General features: G+C 34.4%; 1 pseudogene; it reads right to left on the reverse strand.

Moving 5' to 3' along the window:
• Positions 1-11,472: 11,472 nt before the first annotated feature.
• LOC111408843 lies at positions 11,473-12,992 on the reverse strand (annotated as a pseudogene).
• Positions 12,993-13,591: the final 599 nt, after the last annotated feature.

Consider the following 13,591-nt stretch of genomic DNA (forward strand, 5'->3'; position numbering starts at 1 on the left):
ATACAAGTCGGTCACTATTAAGGGGCGGAGCCACACGGAGGCGAGTGCAGGCATCCGCCTCACCTCATCTGTGATTTCTTGCAGCAATTGAAGGCAGTGCCCGCATTGAAATTTCTGGAGGATTGGATCTGCTGAAAACACTTTTCTCTCCACTCGTCTCCGGCTACACACTTTTCTCTCCACTCTGTTTCAAGGTTGCTTCTATTGATTCGGTCCTCTAGCTTGAATTTGCTTCTTCTTTTCGTCAATCAACTTTTCATCTGGGAATTGCAGTTTTTCAGTTGGGACATCTTCTTGGTTTCTTCATAGCTTGAAGATTGTGTATATTGTGTATGTATATTTCATATAAAATTTGATTTTACTCAAAGACAGTAGTGGAATTACAGACTTGCAAGGTGTCAGGGCACTTTGGTCGGATGGATTGGGTTTGAATTTTAACTTGCAGGGTGTCAGGGCACTTTGGTCGAATGGATTGGGTTTGAATTTTAAATTGGTCATTGCCATGGTCTTTGCATTTGTGTGCTGGATTAGATTTGAATTTTAAATTGGTCCACTTCCATGATCTTTGCATTTGTATATTATTTTACTTAGGTAATATTATAAGTGGAAGGTGGCGTTAATGGTGATAGTCATTGTGAAATATGGAGATTTAATTCACTAAACATTGTGAAAAAGTTAAGCTTTATACTTTAATATTGTTTCTCAATATTTGCTCAATTTAATAGTTTACTGTTATTGTACTTTCAATGTTAACATGTTTATAATTTTAAAATTTTAAATGTTTACCTTTATACTTTAATGTTGCCTATTGTAAATTTTTGAAGGCTTAGTAATTTATTACTTATAGATGATTCTTGCCGAAATCATGGTCCTATATCATGAATTTCTAATAATTGATGACTCCTCCGACTGCTTTGAATGGCACTACCACCAGCGGAAGTGGGAACCACAGTGAGAAAAAGCAACAACAATCACAGTCGCAAAGACTAAAAAAATCACTGTAGCCAATATCTAAAATTGTGCCCGCACTGGATAAAAATTCTGACTCTGCCCCAGAATATACCTCACAGTTACAAATGAAGAACTAAAGCTTTCTCCAACCAATTATGTCGATAAGTAATATTAGCCTAAATATGACAAACAAAATAGTAAATGACGAAACCTTCAGTTTCTTAGAGGTCGAGTGCTTGTAAGAAGACAGATGAAACGACTAATAGTTATTCAAATTTCACAACTACAAACATGTCAAGAGTTTAGACTCTGCAACCTCATCTGTTGGCGGACTCGTTGAATGAACAAGTCGGCCATTTTGTCGATATCATCCTCTAGTCTTAGCTCCTTTCCATATATGTCCTTCGGGTTCCTCACCATTGACATTGATTCATCACTTTCTTCTTCCTTGTTCACATCATATTCATATGACACCGGAGAATACATCAAGTTCAGATAATTGTTATCTTCCTTCTCTTCTTGTTCCTGTTCCTGTTCCTGTTCTGCCAGCTGTCCTGAGTTGGTCGATGTGATATCACCGTTCTGAAGTACGACAGTATTGCTGTCAACGGTGTTGGCCTGCTGATTGAGGTGCTTGAGCTGGTGAGATACACTGGAGCCAAGAGAAAGCACCTTCTTGTCCCTCAACAAGTAGAATATGATTAGACGATTCTCAATGGCCCGAAGTCTCCGCTTAAGAGCCTTTGAGTTGGACTCCAACTTCACCATTAACTTCTTAACCAATCCCATGCCTCTAATGTTGTCCTTCATCGTTCCTTCGGATAAGTCGAATGTTAACTCAATAGTATTAGATAATTAAAGGATGAGGGAGAGATGAAAGAATTATTGAACAAGTCGGGTGGTTGTGGATATCATTTTTAATGTGAATGGCACAGAGAGAGGTAGAGAGAAATAGAGATGGTGGAGTGAAGGCTAAGGAAAAGGGGAGGGAAAGGTCAATTCAAATTCAAAGTAAAGTGAAAAAGGGTGGAGAATAAATTAATAAAGGGTTTCAATAAACAATATTTCTGCTTGCACACGGCCCTGTGCAAACAGCATCGTCCTTCAATAAATCATGGCATTGTGCATTTACTTTTGTGAAAAACAAGTCTCTTCTTACCCATAAAAGTAGGAATAAGTCATTTGTACAATGATGTAGGTGTCAACAAAGTGTTGATAGGAAAGATAAAATATTTTTCAAACCGTTCAATGATAATCTGCCAGATAGCATGTTGTCAAACTTGTTGTAAAAATCATTGTACAACAAGTATGAATCATAAAAGTATAGTCAAAGTGGAAGGACGAACCAGATGCGGGACCACAGAGTTATTACTGAACTTTTCTTATGAATCAACTTCACCAGGTGGCATGTTTCACTAAAATGGAAGAAAAGTAGAATTGGGAGAGGCCACTGTGTATCATTTCCTGGCTCCAAAATAGTAGTTGAGTAATTCCAAATGAAGGACTGGAGGGTATAAAACACATGGAATTGACCGACCATAGAACATAATTGCATCCATATACACATTTGATAAATTAATTGAGATTTACTATTCAAATTTGATTGCCTAACATGCTGTTCACCAATAATTCATTGACATATCATTTTACACTTATTTTTATGCACAAGTGACAATGAAAAAAAGTTGGATAAATTAATTTAAAGTGATGTAATGATGAATTATTAGATAAATAGTAAGTTTGACAATCAATTTTGGACAATAGATCTCAACTCTTGATAAATAACATCCATGGCATTGGCACAAATGCTTGCCTGAGTGACATGCTTTTTGTTGGAATTAATTGTTTAATACAACGATTTAAATGCGTGAATTGGAAAGGTTTCAAATGAGTGTGATTACGAGGCACAACTTTTAAATTGCAAAATGTGCGTATCAAAGAGTCATGTTATTTCGGAATGAATGTGACTTTTTAATAAAGTGCAATCTATACCATTAATCATCAAATGATGTGATAGAATGGCTGAAATTAATCTGTACAAAAAGATGCAATCATTCATGGAGACACATGAAAATCTATAAATTGAACATCCTAGTTTTATTTTTTTCACTCCAAATCAATTTTATATAATTGATTTCTAACTCTTTCATTCTTCAAATTATGTCAAAATAACATCCGAATTATTTTTGAGATGCGATTTGATTTTTATATTCGACGTCTTCTGTTCGAGAAGAGTACAATCAAGCGTTGGTTCGTTCAACCAAATTAATATAGTGTCATATTAATTTTGGGAAAAAAGTATCTTGGGAGGCAGACATCCATTTGATCTTTTTAGCAGTAGTTTAGGAGGCAAAATCCGATATAAGGAAATTTTGGTTCGCTTACCTCCCTTTATTTCATATCCTTCATATTTAGTAAGTCAAAATTTATTCACATACCATGGTTTCGGTAAGTAGTTAATTTATTCATATTTGCTTGCATGTATATTTTATTAGTGAAATATAAATTATTCATCAATTTATCCAACAATCTTAAGACAAACGATCTCGTGCATATTATATTATACTAGTCACAGGTGAACGTGTATTGCACGTTATTCTAAAATACTTTATAAGTGCTGTAAAAGTAAGTATACATGAAATTGAAGAATTAATTTGTACCGTTTTGATCTAAATATGAGAGAAATGCAAGCATCTGAAAATAAATTTTAATTATTATACATGCACGTAAATAGTGTACTGCATAATTGAAAATTAAAAGTGAAGTTTTATTAAAAATAATTTATAGACACGTAATATGGACAATTGACTTGGACAAAAGTGTGTGTATGTGAGCCTAGAGAATAAATTTATATAACAGATTAAATGAATAATATTGAAAATAATAGGTTTATATGAACATGAATAATTTATTTACTCCTAGTATAATTAAATAGCCCTGAAAATATATAAAGTGTATATGAACTTAAAGAATTAACTTGCATCCATATGATCTAAATATAAGAAAATGCAAGCCCGAAAAATAAATGTTAATTATTATAATTCACTTAAATAGTGAAATGCATAATCGAATGTTAAATACATATTGAAAAATGAAAAAGTAAGGTATTATTGAAATAATTGAATTATAGTCGGACTAGAATGTTTAATATTTATGAAATTTAAACTCTATAAACTTCACATAATTGCCAAGATATCTATTTCAAATCACCAAAAAAATAATTAATGTGGAACATACTTTGATCCATTTTTTTGTATTTTGAATAATGAAATTTTGAATTATAATTTTTGAATCTTGTTTTCTTGATCTTTAATCTTGATTCTTGATTTTGAATTCTCGAATTCTTGAATTATTCTTCTCGATTCTTGATTTTAGAACGCTTGTTCTTAATTGTGGGTTTTGGATCTTCATTTTCAATATGCTTTCTATATTATTTTTGTATTGATGAGATGACGCAAAGAATATGAAATTATATATGAATTGGGGACCACAACTTTATATATAGTTTCCATATGTATTTCGCCCATCATGAAATATAATTCTAAAGGAATCCGATCTCTACACATATAATCCGACCTACACTTTTTAGGTAGATGCCCTAAACCCAATTACTTAATTCTTTATTAGATTACTTTGATTTTGGGCTTAACTTTAATTTAATATTTATACATAATTAATTACATATGTGGGCCCACATGGAAAATTAACAATTTCTCAACATAAAATTTTTAAAAAAATGATTCTCACTTGATATGATATTTAATATATTATAGATTTGCAATAAAAATCATGATATTGCATGGAAAAAAATCATAAGACATATTTTTTGATGAATCATAATGGAAAATATGCTCTATTACAATGTTTCAAGGGACAATTGCAGCAGTAGTTCCTAACATTTTCAATTTTTGTAGACTTTACTCGAATCTTTAATTTGTGACAGCGGAGGTTCCTAACCTTTCAGAATTATGCATCTAGAATCCAAATGAATGGAATTCGTCCATTTAACCGTTAGTTGACCAATGAATTCAAAATTTGATCAATTTTGACAAAATTAAAAAAGGCTAAAATGGTACGTTTAAAATTACCACATTAAATAATAAATAAACAAAAAATTTAAAAACCAAAAAAATAATAAAAAAGGGTTTCTCCTTCTTTACCCATCCCATCCCTAGCATTCCTCCACCAACATTGGCTGCCACCTCCAACACCAATACCATCGGTCATCTTCTTCACTAACACCCACTCACCCCACCCTACTTCCCAAATTGCCACTTGAAAACCTCACTTTGTCCGTCATTATTTCTACTGAACGCAAAAAACCAAACCCTACTTCCCATTGTCACTATGTCCATTGAATAGTGAAGAGAACTCATTGCATTTATATGGTAAGTCAACAGATTTGATTATTATTGGGATATCTGGAATTGAATTTGAAGGATTTTGGTTCATAATTGACGGTGGTCGGCGATGGTATAAAAATTCGATTTTTATAATTTTATTGAAGCAAAATGGTGGTGAAAATCAAGTTACCCTCTGGTTTCTAGTTTCTATAGATTTATTGATTTTGATTTTTTAGTTAGATTCCATTTGGCTATGTATAAGATGGTAGTGGCGGCGACTACAGATTTGGTGGCGGCGACGATGGTTTGGTTTTGAACCAGATTGCAAGTTGTTGAGTTGATGATGATGTGAAAGTGCAAGATTGTTAGATGCACCATCTCCAACCATTGCAGATGCTGAGGTGGAGGAAGTTATTAGCATCAGTCTGGCTGTAGTCATGTTGGTTCCAGTAATGGAATGGCTAGATAGTTCTTCCACGGGCTTTCTTCAACGGTAACAGCCTCTGTTCAAATGTGGCAATGGTGGTGGCAAGTGGCTTTGTTTGTTTTGGTATTGGGTTTGTTTTGGTGGCATTTTAGGTCGGTGGTTGCACTAGTTGCTGAATGGGATTTTGGCTTTGATTGGCTTGTGGTAGAAGTGTTTGGTGTAGGTGTAGGTGGAGGTGGACATATAGTGGTTGTAGTGATTCTTTCCTCAGATCTGGCTCATCAGCTTGGTGATGGTGGTAGTGTGGTGGTTATGCTACCTGACTTAGCTTCGTGGTGGTGGCGACAACTGACTGTGGGTGGCGAAGGGTTGTAGAGTTTTGGCTTTAGGGTAGGAGTAGGGATAGGGATGGGTTTGGGATAGGGTAAGGGAGGAAGATGATGATTTTTTATTTTTATTTTATTTTTGATTTTTTAAATACTTTAATATAAGAAAAATGCAAACTTACCATTTTACCTTTTTTTAATTTGGTCAAAATTGATTAGATTTTGACTTCCTTGGTCAAAGTAAGTGTTAAATGGACATATTCCATCTATTTGGACTTCAAATGCATATTTTTTAAAGGTTAGAGACCTTCGTTGGCACAAATTGAAGGTTAGGATATAGTCTGCAAAAATTGAAAAGGTTAGAGACCGCTGCTACAATTTTTCATATTTTAATTAGAAAGATTAATTTGTGTCCATCAACCTATTAAATGAAAATGAGGCATTAAAATAATGCTCCAATTTAAGTTTATGGGTAATGAATCTGTGTATCATCATAATTAACTACATAGAACCGGTGATTCTCTACACGTGAAATAATTCATTTATGTTTTTAAAAACATTACAATAAATTCCATATTACTTTGATGCATGGACATCGATTCTCAATATTTATTTAAAGAAGAAAATCTCTTTTAATCTTTAGTAACTTGTTGTCTACATATTTATGTGTTCGTTTGAATATCCTTCATCGACAATTTTAAAATTATGGTAGTATACATGAATTATTCATTGAATTTCAAAAGTGTACCAATGTGGTGTCTTTTCATTTTATTGGAAATAATAACTCATGAAAAGTGAACTTATAATATGCAAATTTTTGAGGGAAAATAAAAGAATTACGTTTAGAATTATGAATTTGACCGTGTAGTTAGTGAGTAAGCATACTTATATGAAAATAAATAAAATAGATCGTGCACTGAGTATTGTTGATCTCGTTTCAAGTTAGGATGACATGAAAAACAGATACGGGGCCCACTCGTGTATACATAAGCAAATTCTAATACGTATGGACATGATGCTAGTCATTGATACTTGGGGTTTGGACGTGGGAAAAGCTTTATAACACAAGATAAATATGTTCAAGCTTCAACAATAGATTTTGAGAACGATTCTATGATGATAACCAATCGTTAACAATTTGACTAAAACTAGATAATCTTAACTCAAGCTAAAAACAAGTGTATAATCAATAAGAGAGAAATCAAATAGTAGCATCAAATGTTTTGATTTGCATTAGCCTTCAAATGATACATGGATGGGAGTATTTATAGTGTTACAAATGAAACGGTGTCCATTGGATGAAAATCCATATTGCCTCTTCTTTTTGCCGAATCATAATATCCTAGGCATCAATTCGACCTTCCTAACTTATGGTGCATTTAATGCTCTTATAAAAAGTAGCCACCATATTGCCTAAACTGACAAGATAAGATATTTTATTCATTACAAAAGTCCCATCAATCATTCTAAAATGATCTCCTACATAAATTAAGAATCCTTTTGTGTAAGTCATCGCTTGCTATTGCTGGTGAAATAGTTATGAAACAACACCTCTGTGCCCTCTTAGCAGCGCAAGGTGTTTCTGCTGCTCTGATGAACAAATGTTACTTGGAAAATGAGGCTGGAACTTTGTTCCTCGTTGTACCTCCAACATGAGAATTATTATAGGATTTTGGAACATCGATTTAGGAGGAAAATATATTATGAGTATTTATAGGTGTCTGAAGCCATATAACTGCTGAGAGGTTATTGTGCCATGTGTCCTACGTAGCACCCTCCACTACGCTACATTCTGAGTAAACGTCCTCCACTATCCAGCGGTTGTTGTATCCATGATAATTGTTGCATGGTTTCCATCCATTTCAATGATGTTTTCATGGTTGAGTATTGTAGAGAGCCTCATAGTAGGAGACGACCTCATGATGGTAGACGATCTAGCATAAAGTTTGAGGGCCTCATAGTGGTCAACTGCCTGATGTGGACATAGCGGGCCTCATGGTGGTCAACAGCCTAGCATGGGGATTTTTAAACTTGGGTTTCCTCCTATTATATACAAAACTTTTTTAACTTTTTCCTTCTGTGAAAGTGAGAATGAGGGGGCGAACATGTCTACTAACCCATGGTCGGCTGGTTGATGCCCGTCCGAGCCACCAATCGACAGTCAACCATTGCTGATCGATGTCGGACAATCAACTAGCCTTGCTGGTCGACATCCATCGATTAGCATCGCTAATAGGTTGATCGTTTGTTAACCAGCCTCTTAGCTGGTCGACGGGTTGGTCGAGAGACTACCAACCTCGTTGAGAGCCCCCATGAGCTTTATTGATCCCTAATCCATTATTTGGTGTCGTCTTCCTTGGACAATGTCGAATTGCAAAGCCCCTCGAGCTATATCGAGTTATAGAGTACAGGGTCTAGTGGTTTAGGGCCTTGACCAATTTTCGGTTTGAAGACTCCATTATGACTGTAGGACATGATTGATGACCAAACTCTTGATTTTGTTGCCATATTGTTGCACCTTACCAGCTAAGGCTTTTGATGGGTATCTTAAGGAGATGAGTATTCTTGATATGTCGCACATACTCTAAAAAGGGCAAGTAGGAGATTGTTAACTTAATGCCCATTCTTCGAGTAGTATTCTGTAAAATCACATTATAAATTGACGTTTGTCTATTTGCGTGTTACAATTTGAAGTGATTATTTAAGGTTCCATGATCATATAGGATGTCACAAATTGTATACTCGATGGATCGGGTATAGTAAGACACAATTCGTGATGTGATCAAAATTATGTCGTCACAATCAGTAAATAAAGTTGGATGTTTTATGTTGATAAGATTGTATTGTTCTTATAAAGATTTGTCTAGATCTTGAAATAGGAATAATAATGTTTTTCGATGCACATTGAATGAGACCGTGTAGATGACTCAATTGTGATCGTTCAAAATGAGACTCTACTTAATTATCAAACAAATCACTTAAATCTTGAGTGAGTAATGTACCTTTGATTGTTAGTTTAAGTTCTTTGAGATACCAATGAGTGAAATCTTAAATAGAAGATTGATCTCGGTGCATTGAGAATCGGGCCAAAACAATTAGAGATCATATACTTACAATAGTGGAATCCGTTAATCATTGAGATGAGACGATCGTCACTCTAAGGTATTTTCCTAGGCAAATTGAATTTGAACTCAGTAGGTCGACGATGAGATCGTTGAAACATTGTGATTTGATTACAACGAATTTGCCGTATGAAAATGGTACTTGGAGGGTAATACATGTTGAAGAGCAAAACTATCATTTTGCCAGTTTCAACATATTGGCGGTCAAATGGGGGTTGACTTGAGGAACGATAACCAGAGGATATTGTTATTGAATCATAATTTGATTCTATAACTATCACTCGACTCGAGGGTGCAATCTCAATTTTTTTATAGAATAAATCAGGATTAATAGATGTATCTCAATTGGTCAAATGTTGACCCAATTGGAAACATCTATTGGAGCTTGGGTCATGTGAGTCCTATTAGGTCTTTTTCTTGACTCCAATGAAAGGTGTGTGACTTAATTGGTCTACTACAATAAAGTCCAAGAAAATTTGTATAATTTTTAAATCCTAATAGGGCATTATAAATATATACTTTATTGGCATATTTTCATAAGGGAATTAGGGTTAGCCACTTTTCACTTTCTTGAAAAAGAAATACATCTAGTGGAGAACAATGGAGAAGATCTAAGGGAGAAAGCAATTGACTAAGCCATTAAAAACCCTTTCAAAAGGTTATCATCTCATCTTTTGATGTGTGAGGATTTTTATAATATAATGATCTTAAAGTTACTAAGATCCTTTTATTCATATAGTTTTAATCTTCAAAGGAAAATTAATTTCCTATTGTGATGATTAAATCCATTAACCAATTGTGCAGATAGCCTCCAAAACTCGAACTCGAACTCGAACATGGGCTCATGCCAAGCCTAGCCAACTAGTCGACAGTGGGGGGCGCGTGGGTTTATGATCGAACCCTATATGATATAAATCTCCCCCCTTCCAAAAATTATTGGTACCCTTTGGAACCCAAATCCAATTTCCAAACTTTCACCATATATTTCACACCTAAGTTTTCTAATTTTCCCATGTGGGATAAGCGTGGCAAATCAAAATTTTCACTAATTCATAGTTTCAAATGAGTTATTTTGACATTAAATATTTCATTCAATTCTATATGATTTTCGATAAATAAATATATTACATTAATCATCTCGTAGAGTAGAACATGAATATATTAGGTCCCATTAAAATTAAAGTATGGATCCCACTAAAATTTAAACTCAAAGTTGACCATTTCAATTACCATTTTCCAACAGAATTTGACCTTCTAAGAGGGTGGGGTTTACTTACGTCAGGAGCTTTATACCTATTTCCGGACATAAATTCAAGGTGTTTAAATCTGCCCTTCTACCATTTCTATTAAAGTAGATTTCCACGGTTCCATTAGGAGTTTGAATATTTTTTGTTCCAGGTCTTGCTTTTCAGCTGTCCGGTTCAGCGGCTCCTTCGAGTTCGGGCTTCAAGTGTTCATAACTTTATTTTAAAAAAAAATAAAAAAAATACCTCTATAGATTGCAGCGACGTGCTCCTTAATGCTTTCATTTCTACTGTAAGTGGGACATGCAATTTCTATCCAACTAAATAATATTTAATGCACCTTTAATTGAATTACAAATCCTAATCAAATAAAAAGAATAGGTTATGCTTTTATAGCCATACACGTGCTGCCAACCATTTGAAAATCAATAAACTAAATTAATTTATAATTAATTACAACTTCTTTAAACGTCAATATTTTATATGTAATTTATTTGATATAAATTTTCTCGAGTCCATGATGTACATCATTTAGAAAAAGTGTAAGTGTAGAATAGTTGATTTCAATTCAACTAAATATAATTTAATGCAATCACAATTGAATTACAAATCCTAATCAAATAAAAAGATTAGTTTATGTTTTTATAACCAGACACACGTTGCCAACTATTTGAAACTGAATAAACAACTTAATTAAATATACATTTTTTAATTTCAATAACTTGACCTCAACTTATCCGAATTAACTTTTTCTCAAGTCCATAATATGTAATAATACGAATTATTGAACGAGCTCAATATTGATATACTAAACTTGAATTAACTTTGGCCCAAATAAATTTGAAATTAAAACTATTTCACTTTATTCTCTAAACTTTTCAAAATTCAAAAGGCACCTCTGTGAAAAATCCTTATCATCAAATAATTTTATTCTATAAAATTTTGCAAGGTTACATTTTGTGATGAAAAACTCGACTATATTTCCGACTCTTTTGCTCCTATAGGCTTTTCCAAGTTAAAGCCCCCTCGTGGGTGCCATACGTAAATTGAATATGGCACTTACAAACGAAAGGTTCCATTAATTCAAATCCACTGAAGTAACGCAACAAATTATGGGATCCAAACATTTTCAACGATATTGAACATGAAGACATGCAAAAATCGTCGACGATTAAGAAAATTATCCAACATAGTTATTATCATTTGAATCCAAAAGTAACTTCATTAACTCTCTAGTCGGAGTCTTCGTAGACTTCTCCATCATCAGAGAGTTCATCAAATGATCGTATATCAAGCTGATAGCGAAGAATGCCCCCAATGCCACCAAATCCTCTGCAAAATTGCGACCCCTCTTGTGATTTATTTGTGACGAATTCAAGTATACAACCAAACTTCTTGTATTCATTGGCAAACCACTCGAGTAATGGCAATTTCTCCTGAACCTCCAACTCTGCAGAGATGGCTGCATCCCTAAATTGACTCTGATCAGCCTCTTGCTCCTTGTTCAAGTGCTTAATGACAATCTCACCGGTGCTACTATTTTTCAAGACGTATCTAGTTATATCTAAATTCTCCCAAACGATCAGGGTTTCAACAGCACCCATCTCCAGTGCCTTCAGCGTGTCATCTACACCAAATACATATTTCCCAGTATCCTGACTAATCTCCTCAAAATACTTGCCAATTAAGCGTTTCTCCTGTATGAACTTAACATTTGATAGAATCTCTGCCGACAACTCAATAGCTTGATTAAAACCATTTTCCCCACCATAGGAAACGTCAACAACGTTGAGTATCTTGGCCTGTAAACGGGGATCAAACATATCTGATTGGCTCAATTCGGTCTTGAAGTCGGCAGAACCAGCAAGAATAAGACCAGAAACATTAGGCTGGCTGGTATTGGGATTAATGAAGAATTGTGTGGCAAGTTCTGCGGTCTTTCTCACATAGTTATGACGTTTTTCCATCCTCAGACGTGCAAATCGAAGAGCAGATTGTCCTCCTCTTCCATGCTTCTTCGGAAGATCTACAGTAAATTTGTGAAGCACCTCCCTTGTATTTCCACTTAATGTTCCAAAAAGAGTCCCATTACCGTCCATGACTATAAAACCAAATTTGTCATCAGATTCCAAAAGTTTGTTCAAAGCTTGTGTGAAATTTATTATCACAAAGGTATAATGATGCATTGATGGGTTTGAAAGGCTCAAAATCAATCGTCACTTTCTTCTCCTTGCCATCTTCAGTAATAATAGTACCAGTGTAAAGAACCAAACCGTTTGGAGGAACCTTATTGTAAAGCTTCAGCCTTTGTTGGGCAGAAGTGATGGCCCCAAGCACTGATTGACGATTCACCCTACTTTTGATGTTTGAAGCTGTTCCAAATTCATCACCAAGCATCTTGGTAACCCTAGAGATCTGATCTCGTGGAGGCATTATAAGTGATATCATGCTGGTCCCATTGCCTCTAGCGGATTCCAATGCTTTGATCAATTTCTTGATCTTCCATATCTCAATGTTCTTATCAGATTCACCATCTGCCATCTGATTGGAAGGTAAAGCAAGTAAAACGACACGACAGCCTGCAAATATTATAAAGAAATACATGCATGAGATGTACAGTATATTTAAGAAATCTAAATAAATGATATTTCATGCTTTGAGGATTAAAAGAAAATTTTGGCTTTGAAAATTATCTAATTACCATCAATAAAATGTTTGCAATGGTAATTTACAAACCATAGGGAACAAGTTCCTAATTTATTTACTATAGACTATAGTGTAGCCCAGAAGAGGATCACATTTTAAGTATTTCAGTTCGATTATAAACAAGGACGAGGAACTGAAAAGAATGTAATGCATATGACTACGGACAGCAGGATGAAACAGTAAGTGTTACAAGAATTACCTGCAAAGTAAAAAGGCGAGTCACAACAACTATTAAACCTTCAAATGCATCAACATTCTTTCCCATTTGAAAATGATGAATGCAATTGGTAATTTATGGTAATATCTCACATTGCTTAAACATGAAAATAATAATCAACAACAAGTAATTAGATTACTGCTCATAATAGGGGTTGACCTTTTAAGATAGAATCTCAAGGCCAACAAGAAACTAAATCAAGCTTCCACGTTGCTAGGGGATATCGAGAGCAAAAATGCACAGCACTTATGAAAT

This window comes from Olea europaea, chromosome 2, assembly GCF_002742605.1.
Source record: "Olea europaea var. sylvestris chromosome 2, O_europaea_v1, whole genome shotgun sequence".
Classification (NCBI taxonomy): Eukaryota; Viridiplantae; Streptophyta; class Magnoliopsida; order Lamiales; family Oleaceae; genus Olea; species Olea europaea.